Source organism: Mustela putorius, unplaced genomic scaffold, assembly GCF_011764305.1.
Source record: "Mustela putorius furo isolate JIRA1106 unplaced genomic scaffold, ASM1176430v1.1 tig00003942_pilon_pilon_pilon, whole genome shotgun sequence".
Classification (NCBI taxonomy): domain Eukaryota; kingdom Metazoa; phylum Chordata; class Mammalia; order Carnivora; family Mustelidae; genus Mustela; species Mustela putorius.
The window spans coordinates 20,460,061-20,482,174 of NW_025422087.1; the positions used below are offsets into that span (position 1 = coordinate 20,460,061).

At 39.9% G+C, this 22,114-nt stretch overlaps 1 protein-coding gene across 3 annotated transcripts in view; it reads left to right on the top strand.

Annotated features, from left to right (window-relative positions):
- The first annotated feature begins 1,346 nt into the window (after positions 1 to 1,346).
- Positions 1,347 to 22,114, top strand: part of RALGPS2 (Ral GEF with PH domain and SH3 binding motif 2) — a 155,865-nt gene continuing 135,097 nt past the window's right edge. For all 3 annotated transcript variants that reach the window (XM_004761986.2, XM_004761987.2, XM_004761988.2), the window contains exon 1: positions 1,347 to 1,480. The gene's annotated coding sequence lies outside the window, so the exon portion shown is untranslated. The remainder of the gene's footprint in view (positions 1,481 to 22,114) is intronic.

Consider the following 22,114-nt stretch of genomic DNA (forward strand, 5'->3'; position numbering starts at 1 on the left):
CCCTTGTTTTTCCTTCCTACCTTTCCTACTCCTTGTGGAGAGGGGGAGGGAAGGCTTTAAAGAAATAACCCTGTTGAAAGGAAGGCGTTGAAGACATTCTAGCTTCCCTAAGAGTAAACGGCTAGGATACCAGGAGATCAAAGAAGGAAATAATGAGCATTCTTCAATATACAAGATTAATCATTTCTGCTCAGTGGTTATTAAAGGGAGGAAAGAAACCAAATGGGAACAATTTTGGTTCTCTCATGTTTTATACCCAAGGCTAGTGCATAGTATTCCGTCCGCATCCAACTGCACGTGGCCTTCAAGAGCGAGCTGCGGATCATCGAATACTCATCCATTTCCAAGTGGTCTAATGACAGCGTGTATAAAGGTGGCTCACTTAAAACCTTCCATTTACAGTCACAGGGCATCAAATGTTGCTAATTTTAAGTAGGCCACCCCATACAGTGCACCCTCCAAAACAACACCGTTCCACCGTTCATCCCGCATCCATTCCTTTTTCATTCACAGAAAATATTTGATATTTCAGAATCTTGTTCACGCATTGACGGGAAAATACTTTTCACCCAGAACTCATCCATCTGAGACCCCGGGCATGTCAAATTTCTGTCATTTGCTTATGAAGCCAAGGGCAGGCAGTCCCCTGCATAACCCTTACCAAGGCCTACTTCTAACACTTCCCCAGTCTTTCTGTGTGAGAGTATTGATCACCATAATTTATGTTCTACTGCAGTGGGGTGGCTCTGCACATCCGGAACCCCCTCACTTGCCCGCAGCGACTAATTGTCAAACCACCCCTGGAGCGGGCGGAATATCTCATCTGGGGGCCAAGGGTTTCCAGACTTTGTTCTCCGGCCTTAAAGATGAGGTGCCGGCGCTGAAAGCAACGGACACCAGGGTGGATTTCACCGTGTTGGGCCGCGTGGCGGGAGGAGGTGGTCGGCTGCGGCGGGTGCCCCACCTGTCGGCCCTCCAACCCTTCTCCGCCCCTCCGTTGCGCGCGTAGCGGCCCCTCCCTCCCGCGAGCGCGGGGCCGAGGGTCTGCGGCAAGCGGCGCGCGCCGCGGACACCGGTCCCCCGCGGCGGTTGGGCTTGTGGGGCAGTAGAGCGGCTGGCGCGGCGCGCGCGGCGAAGACCCTGCCGGTCGCGGCGCAGGGGGCACGCGCTCGTGCGCTCGTTTGGTGCGCGCGCGCACGGCTCCGCCCCGCCCTCCCTGCGCGCTCCCGCCAGGTCCGCTCTCCTCCCCCACCCCCCGGCGCTGACGGGGTGGATCCAGCTTAATCCCCTCCCCGGAGCGGCGGCGGCGGCGGCGGCGGCGGCGGCGGCGGCGGCGGGCGCTGAATGAGAGACGCCGACTGCTCGGGTCGCCGGGCGCTAGCCTAGGCGGTGGTGGCCGGCGGTGGTGGCGGCGGCGACGACGAAGCCTGAAGCCGGCGTCGTCTTCCCATCCTTCGAAGCGACGGCCGCGGCTGCACAGGTCGGTGCTCTGGCCGCGGGCCCGGTGCGGAGCCTCGGCGGGCGGTGCGGGGGAGGGAAGGTGGGTGCGCTGCGCCCCCCGGGCGGCGCGGAGCTGCAGCGGCGGCGGCGCGGGGAATGGCGGCGGCTCCGGCGCTGCGGTGTGGAGCTGTTGGCCGCGGGCCCCGGGGCAGCTCGTCCTCGGCACGGAGAGGGGGCTGCGAGGCTCCGGCTGAGGGAGGAGGGTGCTGGGGGCCCGGGGCCGCGCCTCCCTCGGCGGCTCTCTCTCGGAGGCTGGAGGCGGCCGGGCGGTCCCAGCTCCCGGTCTCTGTGGCGAGACCGGGGGCGCGGTGGCCCCCTGAGGCAGCCTCGCTCTCCCTTCTGGGTGGCGAAAGCCCCTGGCCTCCGCCCGCGCTGCCCTGGCTGCTGGCTGTGCCTCAGCCTCCCTTCAGGTGAGCGGGAGTCCGGACCAACGCGCCGGGACCGCGGAGCCGGGCCACACCCCCTCCCCTGGCCCTGGCGCTGCGCCCCCGAAGCCGGTAGCTGAGCCGGCAGCCCGCGAACCCGCGCCCGCGGTCAGGGTGACCTGTTACCGAGCCCCCGCAGCCCGGGTCGCCCGCCAGCCCCGGGCCGGGAGACGCTGGTCCTGCGTTGGCCTCGGGCCGGGCGCGCGGCGTGGTGCGGGGCCGGGGGCGCGGCCGGGGGTCGGGTTGCTGTACGGATGGGAGCGGGCGTATCGAGCAAAGAGATTCCGGACGGATCTGATCAAACACTTGCAAAGCCGGGATATCTGTCTGCAAATATCTGGAATTCCATTGCAGTATGGGATTAGGTAGGCTCATAAACACCGGGTTTTGGAGGTGATTTGGCAGAAACCCGAGCTAAGCGTGAGGAGCTAATACCTGGAAAATAGCCATAAACCTGTGCGGAGCTAAATTACCCTCCCACCTACCCCCCTCGGAGCTCTTTTCCTGTAGCTGTGTGCTGTGTAGACGCAGGCCAGTTTCAGTGTACGTGGGCGTGCTTGGGAAGAAGCTGCGAGCTGATAGGAGGTACCTTCGTACAAATGTTAATTTGTTTGAACTGGGAGGGGTAAGGGAGGAGGAAGAAAGGGCACTGATGTTAACTGTGGAGGAGGGGCAATTGAAACACTAAATTCCTGTTTAAGAGAGCGCTAAAAAGGAGTATCTAATAACCGCTGTTTAATACCGTAAAGTAGGAAACACAGGCAGCAATTAATTGTGTTTTATCTTTTATGTGCCCTGGATTTTTTTTTTTTTCCTTCTCCAACGCTTGTAGTTTTTGTAGAGAGCCTTGTTTTTGTATCGGTGTTTATGAATTGATTTTGTTGTATTTTTGTATTCACCCGTCAGATCTACTCTTGTTTAAGTCTCTTTGAAGATGACCCTCAGAATCTTGGAAAACTTCGATCCATGCATGTATATTATTGCATTCACAGATCACAGCTTGCTAGCCATAAAGCCTGTTCCACCCAGATAATAATGCTTGTGCAAGTTGGGTGGAATCATGAATATAATGTACTGTACTGTTACTGCTGAATATCATACTGTAGACTTTAGAATTATATGAAGGAACTTACCAAACAGTGTCACCTTAATAAAAGTAACTTCTCTAATTCAAGCTTTGTGAGTCTGAAGTTTATAATACAGCTTTAAAAATTTGGAAAATAACTTGTCTTACTAGCTTAAAGATCAAATAAAGGATACTAGATGACTTCTTGTATACATTATTCTAAGCTTGGTTTATTTTCCCTTTTAAAAATTCAATATAGTTTTGAAATATACTCATTTTATTTAACCTTTAATTAAGGACTTTGACTTTTCAAAATATTTTGTGTGAACTCCAGAAATACTGTTCACTTTGCCTAAATTATTCCATTGCAACAGAACTCTAAAGATAGTGTTTGGTTTATCAAGATTGCAGCATGCCTTTTCTAATATATGTGTATATTTTGATATTAGAAAAGAAAGAAAATTTCTTGAGGAAAAAAACCTAAAAAACTGGCTTTGTGAATCTTTTACTTTGTGTGTTACATACCAGTAATAGAGTTGTGTTTTCAAATACATAGTATGTGTCTTTTTCAGTTTACTGTGTCATTGTAATTGAGACTGTGGTTGTTTGTACCCAGTGATGGAGATATATATAAGTGAAAATGTTCTGTTGCAACTTTACACACTTAAGCTTTAGTCTAGAAGCCCAGTTTACTCATTCCATCATTCATTCATTCCATACATACTTATTGAGTACATAATCGGTGCCAGTTAGGTGCCTCCGAATTTTTGATACAACAGAAAAAGACAGGTCTGTGCTCTGGTGGAGTTTAAAGACTAAATGAGTAAATAATCTATTAGTCATTGTCAGATAATGCTGTTTGTTTAATGTTAGTTTTAAAGGTTAAGAAGTAAAATCACCTGTGATGAGTTTTGGTTAAGGATATTGTTTGTGTTTTTTCCTTCTAAGAATAGTGGGAATTATTACTGAGTGAACAAAAGCATTAAGACAGTTGTTTAAGAAATATGCTGAGGTTTATATACATTGGGTATCTGGTTCCCAAGTATAACCAAAAATAAATACTCTACCTGAAGTCAGATGATGCGCAGTTTGCATGTGGTTAAACAACTTTAGTCTTTTGGTTTGTAGAGTAAAATATTTGCTAAAAATAGTCTCTCTTGGCACTTGTTTATGAGGAAGTCTAATTTTTTTTTAAGTCTAAATTTTAAAAAACATCATCTTTTCTTGGAACGCCTGGGAGGTTCAGCCTGTTAAGCCTCTGCTTCCAGCTCAGGTCATAATCCCAGGGGTCCAGGGAGTCCTGCTTTTGGCTCCCTGCTCAGCGGAGCTTCTCCTCTGCCTACCTCTCCCCCTGCTGTGCTCTGACAAATAAATAGTCTTTAAAAAAAAAAAAAACCTACATTTTCTTTTTCTGGCTGTGTGTGTGAGTGGACCAGTGTCCCACTCTTCTTCCATAGACTCTGATAGCCATTTTTGCTGAAATCAGAAAAATTTGGAAGTGATAGTTTTCTTTTTTGTTTAAAATATGATTATTGGTGTAGTTCTTTGTGATCACAAAGCTTTTTAATATGCATTATTGATACTTAAATATATGGGTACTTCTCATTGACAGAGCTGCTAACTTTGTTGTTGTTTTAAAGATCTACTTATTTTAGAGAGCATGCACGCGCATGAGTGCGTGCTTCCGAGGGGAGGAGCCGAGGGAGAGGGAAGATAGAGGATCCCCAGGCGGACTCCTGACACCTGGAGCCCTTGTGGGGTTCAGTCCCAGGACCTGGAGATCATGACCCCAGCCAAAATCAAGAAGAGTTGGATGCTCAACTGACTGAGCCACCCAGGCACCCCCCAGGACTGCTGTCTTTGTAGGCATTATTATCTCAATTTTAGATGTGAAAGCACAAGGCCTGTGAGCAAGCAGTCATCCCAAACCTGAGTTGTAGCTGTTGCTGTACTGCAGTGCTCCATCTTAGGACGGTAGAGCTTGGTGGGGAGAGCATCAACATCAGTGCGTACAGTTGTTACTGGTTTGCTTTTCCAGAAATTTCTAAATAACATTTAAACTTTAAACCCTACCCTAATTGAAACAGTTGGATTTACTTTCTTTTTGCGAGTTAAACTTTAAAACCTATTTAAAATCCAAAAGTATCGCTATTACAGGATTTCTTCTCCTTTGTTGTCCCCAGTTCTTGGTCAAGAATGGAGAGAGAGACCAGAGAAGAATGGTGGCAGCAAACCTTACTGAGTGATAGTACAAAGCTCCTGACGCGGGAGGGGACCCAAGAGGGTTGCTTATTTGGCATTTAGATTTAGGATTTCTTCCTTGTTGTTGTTTGAGCACGTGTGTGTGTGTGTGTGTGTGTGAGAGAGAGAGAGAGAGAGAGAGCGAGCGATTGTGAACAGGGGGAGGGGAAGAGGGAGCAGCAGACTCTGCAGAGCAGGGAGCCCTCTGCCAGTCTTGATGGGGGACTCAATCCCAAGACCCTTGGATCATGACCTGAGCCAAAGGCAGATGCTTAACTGAGCCACCCAGGCACCCCTAGAACTAGGGATCTTTATGGGCTTGTTGGCAGGCGGTGTTTTAATCAGATTAACTCCCTGCACCTGTCATCCAGTCAGGTTTTTGTCATCTACCTATCAGTGGGAGAGGTGGTGGGCTCCTTATTAAATCCTTCTAAGGGTGGTTTCCTCTTTGGGGCTGGGGGGTTTGTCCCTGCCTGCCTTTCTTTCATTCATTATCAGTTATTGTGCTGTATAAAAAAGACACAGTTTTGGTGTACTTTTAAGGTATAAGTATTTTGGGAATAAGATACATTAAAATCCTACTTTTTGAATATGAGGTTCTATTGTATAACAGCCATATTTGGGATAAAGTTATCCCTTCAACCTTAATACATTTTTTTTAGTTACTCAATTTTCAGTGAAAAGATAATTCAAGAGATTGAAACTCTACCTCAGGCCTCTGAGTGAGGGTCCTTTGAAAGGAAAGTGAATGTTTTGCATTACCCTATAAATTGTTTCTTTAAAGGCGTCTTATTCCCAATGTTTATTGTTTAATTGTAGTGAGAGAATGAAGATCGGATATGATGAATTTTGGTAACTTGGAATTAAACTGAAATCCTTCTTGAATAATTTGTTGAGCTTTTGATTTAGGAAAACTTTTAACTGCATAGTTAAAATATAAACATTTACATATTCTATAGAAAAAAGTTTGAGTAGAAATTTATGTGGTAACTTTAATATGTAATGGCTAGCTATGGATATAGGAAGAGTATAAATAGCGGTATTCCTGTGACTTTAGGTCAAGGGTGCCTAGCAATTTGTGTGCCACTGAGAACTTCGGTGTAGGCTCTTGAATGATACTTTGCTTTGGAGTATGAGAGGCTTAAAATGAAGCTCTCACCTTGAACTTAATTGATACCCTCCTGTAATCCTACTTTCATGACGTTTTCTCAAAACACATTTTCATTTTTAGGTTGATTTCCTTTTTGCTAATTCTTGGAAGGACCCCTTTTCTGAAAACTCTACTGAAGTAGCATCCTTACCACACTCTACCCTTACCTTTATTTTTCTTCACAACATTAATTTAGCTGACATTATAGCATACATTAATTTGTTTATTATTTTTTTCCCTTTGGATATAAGTTTCATGAGGGCAAGGGCCTTTTTCCCTGCACTATTGTGTTCCTAGCACCCAGAAAAGTACTTAGCACATAGTCAATACCTAGGTAATATTTGTGGTGAGTGAATTAACTGACCTTAAATGACACAAAACCCATTTTTTTTTTAAACAAACACATTAATTGTTGACTTTAAATAATACAACTGCAGTTAAAAAGAAAATCGTACTACAGGACTTAAAATGAAAAACACCGTTCCCTGCTTCATTTTGGTATAACTTTCCTCTTACGTTCTGCTCTCAGAGCATTCAGTTTTGATACTTTTAGGTGTTTCTTCTGATATTTACTCCCATAGTTTAAAATACTTTTTGTTTTTCAACTTTACATACTATCTCCTGGCTTGCTACTGTGGGAGCTGAGTCTGTGCTTTAGGATTCTTGGGCCATCTTGAACATCATCTTTTATCACCCAGTATATCATGCTTTTGGTTAAAGCAGTGTTCACTTTTCACATTATGACCCCGTAATATGTTCACCATTGACCTTTGCAGTGTACTATGATGATATTTCTTAGAGTAAAAATTTTTTCTTTTTAAATTTTGCTTAGCTTCCCATTTGTCTCTGATTTTTTTTTTTTTAATTAAGATGTTGTCCCAGTATGTTTAAGCACATCAGATATTTGATTGCTCAGATTTTTAAAAATTGGGAAAAACCTTAGGTCTTTCTATGCTTTTGCTCAAATCTACATGGTGGTTCTCGACTTCTGCCACCCAGGTTTAGCTCATGATTTGCCTTCAGGATTCTTGAGTTCTGTCTTTTGCCTTTATCAGAGCCTGTGGTCTCCAGATCCATGCCGCCTTCTTTCTCCATTTATACCTCTGTTTTAGAGAGATGCATCACTCTAACTTTCAAGAGAGAGAATGTATGAGGAGGTGAAATTTTTGAGATGTTTGTATGGCTGAAAATAGCTTGCTTCCATGCTAATACCTGGTTAATAATTCGGCTGGTTAGGGTATAGAATTCTAAGGTAGAAGAATTTTCCCTGAAGATTTAAGGGATTGCCTTATAATTTCCTAGTTTCAAGTGGTTATTCGAGAGTCTTGCCATTCAGTCTTCATCCTTAATAGGTGACCTCTCCCTGTTAAGATCCTTTTTTTTTTTGTCATGAGTATATCTGATACATCACTGATACTGTATGTTTCTTGTGTGGATATTACTTTATTTCTTGTGCATGGAACTTAATGGGCCCTTGCAACCAGCTGTGCCCATATTAGATGAGAGGAGAGATAATCTATAGTGGTCAGCAAAGTTTTCTTCAAAGGGCTAGATAGTAAGTATTTTAGGCTTTGTGGGCAAAACAGTCTCTGTTACTACTACTCAGCTTTACTTTAATAGCCTGAAAGCAGCCATAGATAGCATGGGCATGGTTTGCTGACTCCTGATCTATGTGCACAGGTGGAAGGATTAGCCTTTGCTTTAATAGGAGTACGGAGAGGTTATAGAAACAGGAGAGAAGATGGAATACAATTGACCCTTGAACAACACAGAGGTTGGGGCGCCAACCTCTGTGCCATCCAGAAGTCATATATGACCTTTGACTTCCCCAAAACTTAACTACTAATAGCCTATAGTTGACAGGAAACCTTATTAATAATGTAAACAGCCAACACATATTTTGTATATTGATATGAATTATATACACATTCTCAAAGTAAGCTACACAAAATAAAATGTTACTATGAAAATTTTAAGAGAAAATACATTTACAGCACTGTACTGTATTTATTGGAAAAAAAATCCACATATAAGTAAGTGGACCCACACAGTCAACCTTGTGTTGTTGAGGGGTCCACTGATTATAGGCACAGATATGATAGTGGTGGCTTGGGCAGGGTTTCACCTAAGGAAAATAAGTCACTGGTTGAGGATAAGGAAGAATAGGAGTCTATATTAGGGGTTTGAAAACAGGAAAAAATACATGATATAGTCCTCTTTTTTTTTTTTTTTTAAAGATTTTATTTATTTATGTGGCAGAAAGAGACTGTAAGTAGGCAGAGAGGCAGGCAGAGAGAGAGAGAGGACGAAGCAGGCTCTCTGCTGAGCAGAGAGCCTGATGCAGGGCTCAATCACAGAACCCTGGGATCATGACCTGAGCCAAAGGCAGAGGCTTTAACCCACTGAGCCACCCAGGTGCCCCTATAGTCCTCTTTCAAAGAGTGGAAAAGAGAACAGAACAGAAGGGGGAAATACGGTGTGATTTCTGGGCAGCAGCATGAAGGGCCCACTTGAATGTCATATCCCTGACTTACTAGGAGTACATCTAACATCTCATCATTGTAAGATATCTTACTTTAGGTGGTTTTTTTTTTTTTTTTTTCTAAATTTTAGATAGGGTTATTTTATTTATCTCATCAGAAACATTTTCATATGTGATCTGTACATATATGTGTATATATTTTAATGCATACAAATTTAGCCTATATAATACTTATATCTAGAGCAATGCCAAAAGAAAGTACTATAATTTTTTCTCCACGTGCAGACTTTGATTTAAGAATCATTCATTTGGGCACTTGGGTGGCTGAGTTGCTTAAGCAACTGCCTTCGGCTCAGGTCATGATCCTGGAGTCCTGGGATTGAGTTCCGCATCTGGCTCCCTCTGTTTGGCAGGGAGTCTTTTTCTCCCTTTGACCTATCTCCTCTCATGCTCTTTCTCTCTCATTCTCTTTCTCAAATAAATAAATAATCTTTTTTTTTTTTTTAAACAGTCACTTATTTATCTGTTCATTTTTTAAAAAAGTCTTGGGGGGTACCTGGGTGGTTCAGTGGGATAAGCATCTGCCTTTGGTTCGAGTCCTGGGATCGAGCCCACTCAGCGTGGAGTCTGCTTCTCTCTCTCTCTGTTGCTCCCCTTGCTTGTGCTTTCTCTCGCTCTCTCTCCTCTCTGTCAAGCAAATAAATAAATAAAATCTTAAAAAATGAATGTCTTGGAGCGAGGCATTTGAGTGGCACAGTTGGTTGAGCCTCAACTCTTGGTTTCAGCTCAGGTTGTAATCTCATGGTTGTGAGATAGAGCCCTGCGTGGGGCTCCCTGCTCAGCAAGGAGTCTACTTCAGATTGTCTATCTATCTATCTCTCTCTCTCAACTAAATAAATAGTCTTAGAAAATGCTCCATGACTGGGCGCCTGGGTGCCCTGTCATGGAGCATGGAGTCGGTTAAGCATCTGCCTTCTGCTGAGGTCATGATCCCAGGTCCTGGGTTCTGAGGTGATGAAAAGTTCTAAAATTGAGTGGGGATGGTTTTACTTACCATTGAATCATGCAATTTATTTTTTAAAGTTTCAATTCCAGTATTGTTAACATGAAGTGTCAAATTAGTTTCAGGTATACAATATAGTGATTCAGGAATTCTGTACATTAGTAAGTGCCCATCATGATAAATGTATTCTTAATCTTCTGAATTACACACTTTAAACAGGTAGGTTGTTATGGTATGGAAATTATATCTTAATAAAGCTGTTAAAAAATAAGTTATGGCAAAAGTAATCAGTGATGTGAGGACATTGCCATCATATTTGAGGAAAGCAGGATGCAGAGGAATATATAAAGTATCTCGTTTTTTGTAAAACAACAAAAACCTAATGTATGTGTATTTGTGCATATGTGTGTAAGTGATCTAGGTGATCTAGTAAGGATGGAAAAATGTTGCACATTAAATATAAAGGTTTGTTACTAGTTGAGCTAAGGTGAGAGGGAGAGAAAAAAGGGAAAAAATAACTGAAAGGAAAAGGGATTGATTTGGGGGGGGGGGAAACAGCATATATGTAACATAATATCAGTTATGTAAAACACAAATCTTAAAATGAAAATGGTAGTTGTGTATGTGGTGAGATGCCAGATATTTTTCTTGTATTTTTCTGGGTTGTCTAATCCTTTTTATTAATAGAAATATCTAAAAGTTAAGAGACAGTGCAAATAACATAAGTTGTGAAACCTGAAAAAACAAAACTGCTTTTTTTCATAACTCCCAATAAGACACAATCCAAATGTCCATCGACAACAAAATGGACAGATAATATGTACTATGCTTTACATTGGAATACTACACATCAGCGAAAAAGGACTACGCCCTTCCTGGGAAGTATGGGTAAATATCACAAACAAAATATTGACCAGAAAAAGGCAGACACAGAGTATATACTGTATGATTCTTTTATTTTGAAGTTCAGGAAGAGGTCAAACTCACCTGTGTTGATAAAGTCAGGGTAGTGTTTAGGGGTTGAGACTAGAGAGGAGCAAGACTTCTAGAGTACTGGAGAAGTTCTGTTGTTCATATAATGGTGGTTACGTGGGTGGCTATATAGTAAAAATTTCTTGAACAGTGTACCTTACATAAGTACATATTTTAGTCTTTAAAACTCAGTTTAAAAAAAGATTTAAAAAATCTGATCCTCGTATAAAAAAACCTTTGTATAGGGGTGCCTGGGTGGCTCATTGGGTTAAAGCCTCTGCCTTCGGCTCAGGTCATGATCCCAGGGTCCTGGGATCAAGTCCCACATTGGGCTCTCTGCTCCGCGGGGAACCTGCTCCCTCTCTCTCTCTGCCTGCCTCTGACTACGTGTGATCTCTATCAGATAAATAAAATCTTTAAAAAACAACAACAACAACAAAAAACCTTTGTATATTTGCCAGTTATATTTCAGTTAAAAACCAATAGAAAACATTTTTAAATTAGAACAGGGGGTAAAAATAGTCTTTGTGTACTTCCAGGAATACTGACATGACTTTCAAAGACATTTTCTCTATACTGTTATTTTTAATGGTTGCATGCTGTCACGTTATGTAGATGTATCATTTTTTTAGGCAATCCCTTGATGGATATATAGGTTGTTTCTAACTTCTACATATTACAAACAGTGAAAGTTAGCATCTTTTTAAAATAAGTCTTCCTGTACTTTTCTGATCATTTCCCTTATGAATTCCTAAAACAAGGGTTGCTTGTTTAAGTACAAACTTTGAATTCTCTCCCATTGTGTATAAGTGTGTATGCTATCACTGATTTGATGGTAAGCTTTAAAAGCACACATATTGATCTCTTTTGTGATAAATGCTTCCTGTTTTAATTTGCAGTTTTAAACATTTGCAGTGGAATTTTCATTTTCATGTTTTTGATTGTGCTACATTCTCCAGTTTCTTTTTCTTTTTTAACCTGTTTTCTCATATTCTTTTAAAAGCACAAGTCTTTTTGATTTAAAGTCTTTTTTTTTTTTTAAGATTTTATTTATTTATTTGACAACTAGGGGGAGAGAGGGAGAGAGAGCACAAGCAGGGGGTGCAGCAGAGAGGGAGAAGCAGACTGTCAGCAGGGAACCCAATGTGGGGATTCATTCCTGGACCCTGGGGTTGTGATCTGAGCCCAAGGCAGACACTTAACCAACTGAGACACCCAGGTGCGTTGATTTAAAATCTTTTAATGAAATAAATCAGATACACAAAAAGTATATAGAGTAGTATAGTTAACCCCTAACTTACATGATACATAAACAGTGGAGTGGAAACACCCTCTTAGTTAACTTTAATTAACATGTAAGAGCTTTTTATTTATTAAGAATATTTAGTCATTTGTTGTAGATGTTTTCCCTGTTTTATCTTTTGTCAATTCAGTATCTTATTGAGCCTAAGATGGCTTTAGTTGTAAGATACACTATTTTATGTACAACTAAGAATAAATATATGCTTATGCTATCAGTTAAACCATGACATACTTGATTTTAAGAGACATCCTGATTTCAGAGAGGTTAAAAGGGGAGGATATACGTATCTTAGAATTGATGAAATAATGTTCACTGTCTGTGTCTTATATTTTCTTTAGTTATATCAGTATCTTGTTTCTTTTGTTAGTCTAGAAAAACTTCCTATGCCAAGATTTTTTTTTTAATCACATATGTTTACTTCTAATATTTTTATGGCTTAAATGTTTTTCATCTTTAATTCATCCAACTTATTTTAATGTAAGATCTAGTTCTTGTCTTTATCCAGTTGGATAGCCAAATGTCATAAAGATGATGCCACTAATGATTTTTTGAACAAAGAATGATATACTTCAATGTGCTTGCTTGAGAAACATTAATAAGCCTATGGATTTTGGTTGGGTCTAGTATCATTTGCATTTTCTATTAAATGTGCATCCTAACTTAGAGTTTAATTTTCATTGAAAGGGATGTGAATGTCAAAACTATGATTTCAGGTTGCCTTAAAATTCTAATAATGCATTTGAGTGTTCTTGGAATCAGTCAAATAATTTTATAATTTTGATTTAAAAAAATATATATATATTGCAACATAGTGGCTTTAATCCTGTGCTTAAAGTTTGTATGAATCTGGGCAAGTTTCTTTACACTCAGTTTACCAATTTATAACTGGGCATTAGAGTATCTTCTCATAGGATCATTGTAAGGATTAAATGAGAGTGTAAGCAACGTATTTAGCTGAATTCTTCACTCTTCCTCTTTTAGGACCTTGAAGATCAAGTGTAAACACAGCTCTCATATCTGGGGTTACTCTAGATCTCTAAGGTTACTGAAGTAAATTATTTGTTAGACCTCTTCCAGTCCTTGTTTAGATTCCCAAGATTTGACTAGAACATTTCTGGCCAGGGAATTAGTATGTAAGTTTGATCAGCATAGCTTATAAAAGAATGACCTGTAAGTTGTCACTAGGATAAACTCTGCTACTTTTCAGTTTTGATTTGTGGTTGTAGTGTTTGTAACTTTATGTGATTTAGATCCTGTCTCTTAAAGCTGGGGAGACCAGGGAAGTCTACTAAAAGAGTAATATTTTGAGGATATCTTACAGATAAGAAACTGCACTTTTGACTTGCTTGTTTTTATCGACAGTAGTTTTGAATATTTTAGGTAGGCACAATACTGTGTTATCATAGAGTTTTAAGATCTTGGGCCTTGCGCTCACTTACATCTTCTTGATGAAAGATGAAATCTTACATGTGAAATCACAGTAAATAGCATAAGACCATATGTAGTTAAGTGTCAGATTGAAGAGCTGCTGACAGAGGAGAGGAGACTCAGTGAGGGGAGGGCCAGAGTGTTCCTTAATGAATTGTGTTTCATTGGGCACCTGGGTGGGGCCAGTTCTTGATTTCAGCTCAGGCCATGATCTCTCATGGTTGTGGGATTGAGCCCTGCACTGGGCTCTGTGCTGGACATAGAGCCTACTCAAGATCCTCCTCCTCTTTTCTCCTTCTCTTTCTCTCTCTTCCCCTCTCTTTAAAAAAAAAAAAAAGTATGTTTAAAGTATAAAGAGTATAATTAGGAAACCAGCACAACTGAAGAGAAAACAGTAAGAATTAGTCTTTTTGGTATGGTTTGGATTGAAGAGTTTATTTGCAATGGGGTGGAAAATAGTTACATTTGATAAGGTGGGACAAGATTATTATAAGGTGGGATGAGAAAAGAATTGGGCATTTATACCGGGAGAAACAAAATTTCAAGTGAGAAATCATGAGGTGTGAGAGAGAGACAAGCCCAGAGCAAGAGATTGAAGATTCTGATTTCTGGCTCTGTGGATACTCTTCTTCCAATATTCTAGTACTTCCATGTTTCCTGCCCTTCTTGAGACCACATCCAGTTTTTTCCCAGGGAAGAGTACAGGCTTTGGTGTCAGACTTTTGGCAGTAGAATTCTGGCTGTATTCTTTTTTTTTTTAAGATTTTATTTATTTATTTGACAGGCAGAGATTACAAGTAGGCTGAGAGGTAGGCAGAGAGAGAAGAGGAAGCAGGCTCCCTGCTGAGCAGAGAGCCCGATGTGGGGCTCAATCCCAGGACCCTGGGATCATGACCTGAGCCGAAGGCAGAGGCTTTACCCCACTGAGCCACCCAGGTGCCCTGTATTCTTTTTTTTTAAGATTTTATTAATTTATTTATTTGACAGATCACAAGTAGGCAAAGAGCCAGGCAGAGAGAAAGAGGGGAAACAGGCTCCCCGCCAAGGGGAGAACCTGATGTGGGGCTCGATCCCAGGACCTGGAGATGTCCTGAGCCTAAGGCAGAGGCTCAACCCACTGAGCCACCCAGGCACCTCCGAATTCTGGCTGTACTTTTTACTAACTTGTGGCCTTGCGCAGGTTAACTTCTCTGTCGCAGTCATATGAGCATCATAAATAATAGCTTTCTTTATAGGGTTGATAAGAAGATTAAATGAGATGACACAAAGCTTTTAGAATAATGCTAAGTGTATAACAATTATTCAATAAATAGCATATCTGTATGATGTATATCATATACATGTATCATATACATGTCATAGACATATATAATGCTACTTGGGGTACCTTGAATTTCTTATAGCTTAAGGACCCTAAGAAGTTAATTTTCTTGCACATTCACTTAGAATAGAGCAACCCAGGTGTAGGCAGGGTAAGAAATAGTATTTTAGGTATACAGCATTAAAAAAATGTTGTCTTAAGTAATTTGACTGTCTTGCTGTCTTAAGTAATTCTGGTTAGTATACTGTTAAAAGATTTTTATACTGCACTTGAAGTGGTATAATATCACTTGAAGGTGGACCATGTAAGTTAAAGGATGTATACCATAAATCCTAAAGCAATCCTATTTTTTTTTTTAAAGATCTTATTTATTTGACAGAGAGAGAGATCACAAGTAGGCAGAGAGGCAGGCAGAGAGAGAGGAGGAGAAGCAGGCTCCCCGCTTAGCAGAGAACCTGATGCGGGGCTTGATCCCAGGACCCCCGGCATCATGATCTTAGCCGAAGACAGAGGCTTTAACCCATGGAGCCACCCAGGCGCCCCAGCAATCCTATTTTTTAAAAAGTTATAGATTACTCCAACAAAGGAGTTAAAGTGGAATCAGAAAATGTAGTTACTTAAAAAAAACAAAAACAAAAAACAAAACAACAACAAAAAGAAAATACAGTGTTTTAATCCAAAAGAAGGCATTAAAAGGGGAAAAAAGTATATGGAATAAATACGAAAAAATAGCAAGATGATAGGTTTATACCTAACCATATCGATAATCATGTCAAATATAAAAGGTCTGAAAATATTGGTTAAAAGGCAGAGAATATCAGATTAGCTAAAAAAGCAAGATCTAACTATATATCCTTGACTATAAGAAACATATTTTATTTTATTTATTAAATTTTATTTGTCAGAGAGTGAGTGAGCGAGAGAGCACTCTCAGTGGGAGCAGCAGGCAGAGGGAGAAGCAGACTCTGCACTGAGCAGGGAGCCTGATGCAGGACTTAATCCCAAGACCCTGGAATCATGACCTGAGCCGGAGGCAGACACTTAACTGACTGAGCCACCCAGGCATCCCAAGAAACATATTTTAAATTTAAATAGGTTAAAAGTAAACACTGGAAAAAGATAGACCATACTTTAAAACAATAGAAGTAAGAGTGGCTGTATTAATATTTGACAAAGTAGACTTCATTTGGAGCAAGGAATATTTCCAAGGATAAAGGATATTGTTACATAATGATAAAGCAGTTGGTTAATTAAGAGGACATAACAGTTGTAAATATTTTTTGCCTCTAATAAGGGAATTTCAAAAATACATTAAACATTGATACAGCTCCGAAGAGAAGTAGTCAAATTCTCAATTTTAGTTGGAGATTTCAGTACCCTTCTCAGGATATTGAAAATCACAAGGATACAGAGGACTTGAAAAATAGTGTAAACCAATTTGACCTAATTAACATTTATGGATATTTCCAACAACACCCGAGTATTCTTCTCAGTTCTTTTTGTTTGTTTTTTTGGTTTGGGGCCTCTTCTCAATTCTTAAGTCCATTTTCCATGATGGGCCATATTTTGGGCCATAAAACAAGTCTCAATAATTTAAAAGGATTGACAATATATGTTCTCTAATCAGTGGAATTAAATTAGAAATTGTTAGCAAAAACTGGAAATTTTATGAATACTTATAAAACTAAATAATATAATTATAAATAACCTGTGGTCAAAGGATAGATCAAAAGGAAATTAAAAAGTATTATGTACTAAATGAAAACACACCAAAATTCATGAGCTGCCACTAAAGTAATACCTAGGAAGGAATTTACAGCACTGAACGCCTATATTAGAAAAGAAAAAAGACCTGAAATTAATTACCCCCACTTCCACCTTAAGAAATTAGAAAACGAGCAGTTTAAACCAGAGTAATTGAAAAGAAATGGTAAAGATCAGCGTGGGGAAAGGTATAGAAAACAGAAAAACAATAGACAAAATCAGTGAAACCAAAAACTTTTTCTTTGGGAAGTTCCATACAATGAATAAAGCTTTAACCAGACTGGCTAGTTTCAGGAATGATAGAAGTGACAACACTGCAGATTCTAGACCATAAAAGGGAATATTATAAACATTATGTTTATAAGTTTTACAACAAAAATGAAATGGACAAATTTTTCAAAAGACACATACTATTAAACTTCACTAAAGAGGGAATAGATGGGGTGCTGCATGGCTCAGTCACTTGAGCATCTATCTTTGGCTCAACTCGTGATCCAGGGTCCTGGGTCTGAGTCCCAAGTCAGGCTCCGTGGAGAGTTTGCTTCTCCTTCTCCTACTCTCTCTCTTTCTGCAGCTCCCCCTGCTTTTATTCTCTCACTTGCTCTTTTGCTCTCTCAAATAAATAAAATCTGTTAAAAAAAAAAAAAATTAGAAGGAATAGACAACCTGAGTGGTCTTGTCTCTGTTAAAGAATTCAATTCTGTTAAAATATTCCCACCAAAAAAACTAGGCCTGGATAGCTTCACAAGTGAATTCTAAATATTTAAGGAGCAAATTATACTCATTCTAAACAAATACTTTCAGAAAATTGCAGAGAAAGAAATACTTCTTAACTGACCTTTACCTATACAGGCTAACATTACCTTTATATTCAAACTAGATAAAGACAGTAGGAGAAAAGAAGAGACTACACAGAAATATCCCACATGAGCCTACATGCACAAATTCTAAACAAATTATAGCAAGTGGAGTGTAACCATTTTTAAAACAAAACATCATGACCAGGTAGGGTTTATTCCAGGAATGCAAGGTTAATTTAGCATTTAAAAAGCAATCAATGTAATTCCCTCTGTTAACCAGCTAAAAAAGAAAAGCAGTGTGGTTCAATAAATGCAGAAAGAAAAATCATTTGATAATCTTACCTCCATTCCAGATAGTAACTGAGCATGTTAGGATTAGAAAGAAATTTCTTCAGCCCAATAAAGGACATCTCTGAGAAAGCTACAGGTAATGTAATTTTAATGGTAGAAGACTAAGTGCTTTCTCCTTAAGACCCAGCACAAGGCAAGATTGTTTACCCTCACTATTTCTGTTCCACAATGTACTGGGGGTTCCAGGCAGTGTGGTCAAGGAAGAAAGAAAACAAGTCTTTTAGAATGGAAAGGAGGAAGTAAAAGTGTCTTTCTCTGCAGATTACAGGACTGTAGAATATCTTTTGGAACCTACAAAACTACTAAAACACAAGTGAGTTTAGTAAAGTTGGAGAGTACAGGATTGATATATAAATATCAATTGTACTTCTTAAACTAGAATAGTTGGCTGTTGAAATTTAATAAAATCACTACCATTGACAGTAGCAACACGTATGAAATACTGAAAATTGCACAGCATTGCTGAACAAAATCCAAGAGCTCTTAGATACTTGGAGAGGTAGTCCTTGTTCATGGATTGAAAGACTCATTGTTGCTAAGATGACAAATATCCCCAAATTGATCTATTATCAGTGCAATCCCATTCCATACTCTTAGTTAGCATGCTTTTTTGTAGAAATTGACAAGCATTCATGTAGAAATGAAAAGGACCTAAAATAGCAGAAACAACTTTGAAAAAGAATGGAAGTTGGAGAGTTAATACTCCCCGATGTCCCAATTCGTTATAAAACTAATCAGAATAGTATAGTATTGAGGTAAAGATAGAGAAATAGATTGGTGGGATAGAAGAGTCCAGAAATAAGCCAGTGCATATATAGACAAATGAATTTTAACCAAGCGCAAAGGCAATTCAGTGAAGAAAGGATAGCCCGTTTGACAGATGATGCTGGCACAGTTGGATATCCATATACGAGTACATGATCTTCAATCTGTCTCTTGCCTGCAAAAATTAGCTCAAAATGAATCCTGGAACTGAATGGAAAAACCTAAAATTATAGAGCTTTTAGACAAAAGCAAGAGAAAATCTTTGTGATCTTGAGTTTGGCAAATAGTTTTATTTATTTAATTAATTTATTTGAGGCAGATCTTTTTAAATGTAATACCAAAAGCAGATTCATAAAATAATACACTGATTAAATGAACTTTATCAAATTAAAAATGTGTGCTTTTCAAAAAATATTGAGAGAATGAAAAGACAAGCTGTGGAGTGGGGGAAAATATTTGTAAATCAAGTATCTAAGGCTTTACATCTAGAATATGTGGAGAACTCTTAAAATATTATTTATCTATAACCTATGTTAAATATATTAGTCATTAGAGAAGAATAAATGAGTATCGTAGTGAGCTACCAATACATACTATTAGGATTACCAGAAAGGCTAATTACTAGGTGTTGGCAAGGGTTTGAAAGAACTGGAATCTGTACTTTACTGTTGGGACTGTAAATAGTACAGCCACTTTAGGAAATAGTTTGTTTCTTAAAATGTTCAATATAGACCTACTAGCTATTCTATACCTAGGTATTTACTGAAGAGACTTGCATACTAATATTCACAGCAGCTTTATTTGTAATAACCACTAAAATCCAGATGCTCATCAATAGACGAATGGTTAAACGAATTGTGATATATCCGTTTGACTTAGTAATAAAAAAGCATGGGCTGTTGATATACATAGCAGCACAGGTGAATCTCAGAATAATTACCGTGAATGAAAGAAACCAGGCACCTTGGGAGTCACTGGGTATGTTCATTTACTATCTTGATTGTAGAGAATTTTTTCATGGGTATTTACTGTATACTTTGAACATGTGAAGTTTACTGTATAAATAAAGCTGTTTTTAAAAAGTGATGTGATAAAGATCCTGATGTGATATGAATTGATAAGAGATTTACTAAAAACTTTATATAACATGCATCATTGCTGTATCTTTCACATAATTATTTTAAGTACACACAAAGCAGGAAAAGTCCATTGAAATCTTTTTCTTAGAAATCATCAAGAAATTTAATTCATTTGATACAGTGGTTCTCAGCTGGGGTCATTTTTCCCCCCACAGGACATTTTGTGGTATCTGGAGACATTTGATTAACAAAACTGTTAATAGCTTTTGGTGGATAGAGCCCATAGATGCTACCAAACAGCCTACAGTGCACAGCACAGTCCTCTTCTGTTTCAGGTTTCAGTACTGCTAGGATTGGGGTGCCTGGTGGCTCAGTGGGTTAAGCCTCTGCTTTTAGCCTAGGTCATGATCCCAGGGCACTGGGATCAAGCCCCGAATCAGGCTCCCTGCTCAGCAGGGAGCTTGCTTTTCCCTCTCCCTCTCTGTGAACTCTATCTGACTCTCTCACTCTCTCAAATCTTGAAAGAAATAGTGCTGGTGTTGAGAAACCCCAGTTTAGGATCATTGTAGCCACTTACTATTTGAATCCTGTGTTGAATACTGTGTTGAATGTATTACTGGTAAAAGAAGTTGCTAAACAAAAATCTTCAGAGAAAGTAATGTCTTATACTTTAGGGAATGTGTAGATGATATATTTATGAGATTCTTTAATTTTTGAAATATTATTATTATTTTTTAAGGGATTATTTATATGAGAGAGTGAGAGCACAAGTGGGAAGGGGAGAAGGAAAGGGAGAGAGCATCTCAAGCAGACTCTGCACTGAGGGTAGAGCTTGACCCAGAGCAGGATTGCACAACCCCAAGATCAGATCTGAGCCAGAACCAAGGGTCGTTTAACTGACGGCACCACTCAGGGGCCCCAAACACTACCTGAATTTGATCTTTTTGGATATGTTGCAGTATTTGTTTCCATACCATTTGAAAAAAATGTTAAAACATCACTACTACCGTGTGTGTAATTTCCCAACCAAACCTGAAAGAGGCTATCAGTAGAGCCTAATTTTAATCAATGGACTAAAATTTAGTTTTTGTTTGTTTTTCAAATAATTAGTGGCTATTTGAAATACAGAATTTTAGGTTTAAGTGTCATTAATTTAAAATGCCTACCTGGGGGCGCCTGGGTGGCTCAGTGGGTTAAAGCCTCTGCCTTTGGCTCAGGTCATGATCCCAGGGTCCTGGGATCGAGCCCCACATTGGGCTCTCTGTTCAGCAGGGAGCCTGCTTCCTCCTCTCTCTCTCTGCCTGCCTCTCTGCCTACTTGTGATCTCTGTCTGTCAAATAAATTAATAAAATTTTAAAAAAAAAAATAATAAAATGCCTACCTGGCCACCTTTTTGCTCATGTTCCACAAATAGACCAAGACTCTTGTTCTCAGATCAGACACTTTAGCAGAAAAGGGAGGGAGAAGGCAGATTTGAGTGGAAGAAAGAAGGCTAAGGACAAAGATTTGGATTGGGGTTGAGAACATTGGCTCTTAATACGTTGCTTGCATGGAGGGTTATTTTTCCAATAACCCAAGAACAGTTGTTCTTGGAATTCTGTATATTCAATCTGTTTAGGAGTAAGTTGCCGCTACTGCAGATGTACGTGCGGCTGCCTCAGAAGACTGATTTTAAACACGGTTGAATTTGGTCTCCAAACAGCCTTCCCCTGCATACCCTGTCTCTTGTACTAAAGGAGTGCGCTCTGAAGTAGAATCTGTCCCAGGTTTTGTTATAGATCACAGATATGCAAACTTTCTCTAAAGGCCCAGACTGTAACTCCTTTAGGCTTTTGTTTTTGGCAGGCTGTGCAGTCTCTGTTGCATCTATTCAGGCCTCCCTTTTGGGGGTGGGGTGAAAGTAACCATAAACAATACATAAATGAAGGAGCGTGGCTGTGTTCCAATAAGAGTTTTAATTTATAAAAACAGGGCTTAATTCAGCTTGTGGTCCCTAGTTTGCCAGCCCCTGTTCTACACCATCAGCATTTCGTGTTGGGACACTTGGTATTGTCTGGTCAGTTCCCAGTAGTAGCTGGTTGCAAATGGAAGAAAGCGGTGCCCTTCACTTGTAGCTGCTCTGATGTTCCGACTGTCCTCTAGAGATGATGGTATGGAATGAGTGAATGACATGAGCTACAAAGGAGAAGAAGGAGAATGATAAGGCATGCTTACAGCTTTGCTCACTCACAACCCATATGCAGATGTTCGACAAATTCTAGAGAGTTTACTTTTGAGAAATCTGTGGAATTAGCTTTGGAAAATGTATATATAATCTCCTGGCTCGATAGGGCAATAACCTCCTTATTGCTGTCTCTGCTTTTAAGGTTCTCTCTAATCCACCATGCATGTTGCCAGTTTCTTTTCTAAAATAAAAGTGGTATGGCACACATCCCTGCCTGTAATGACACGGTTAATTCCCAGT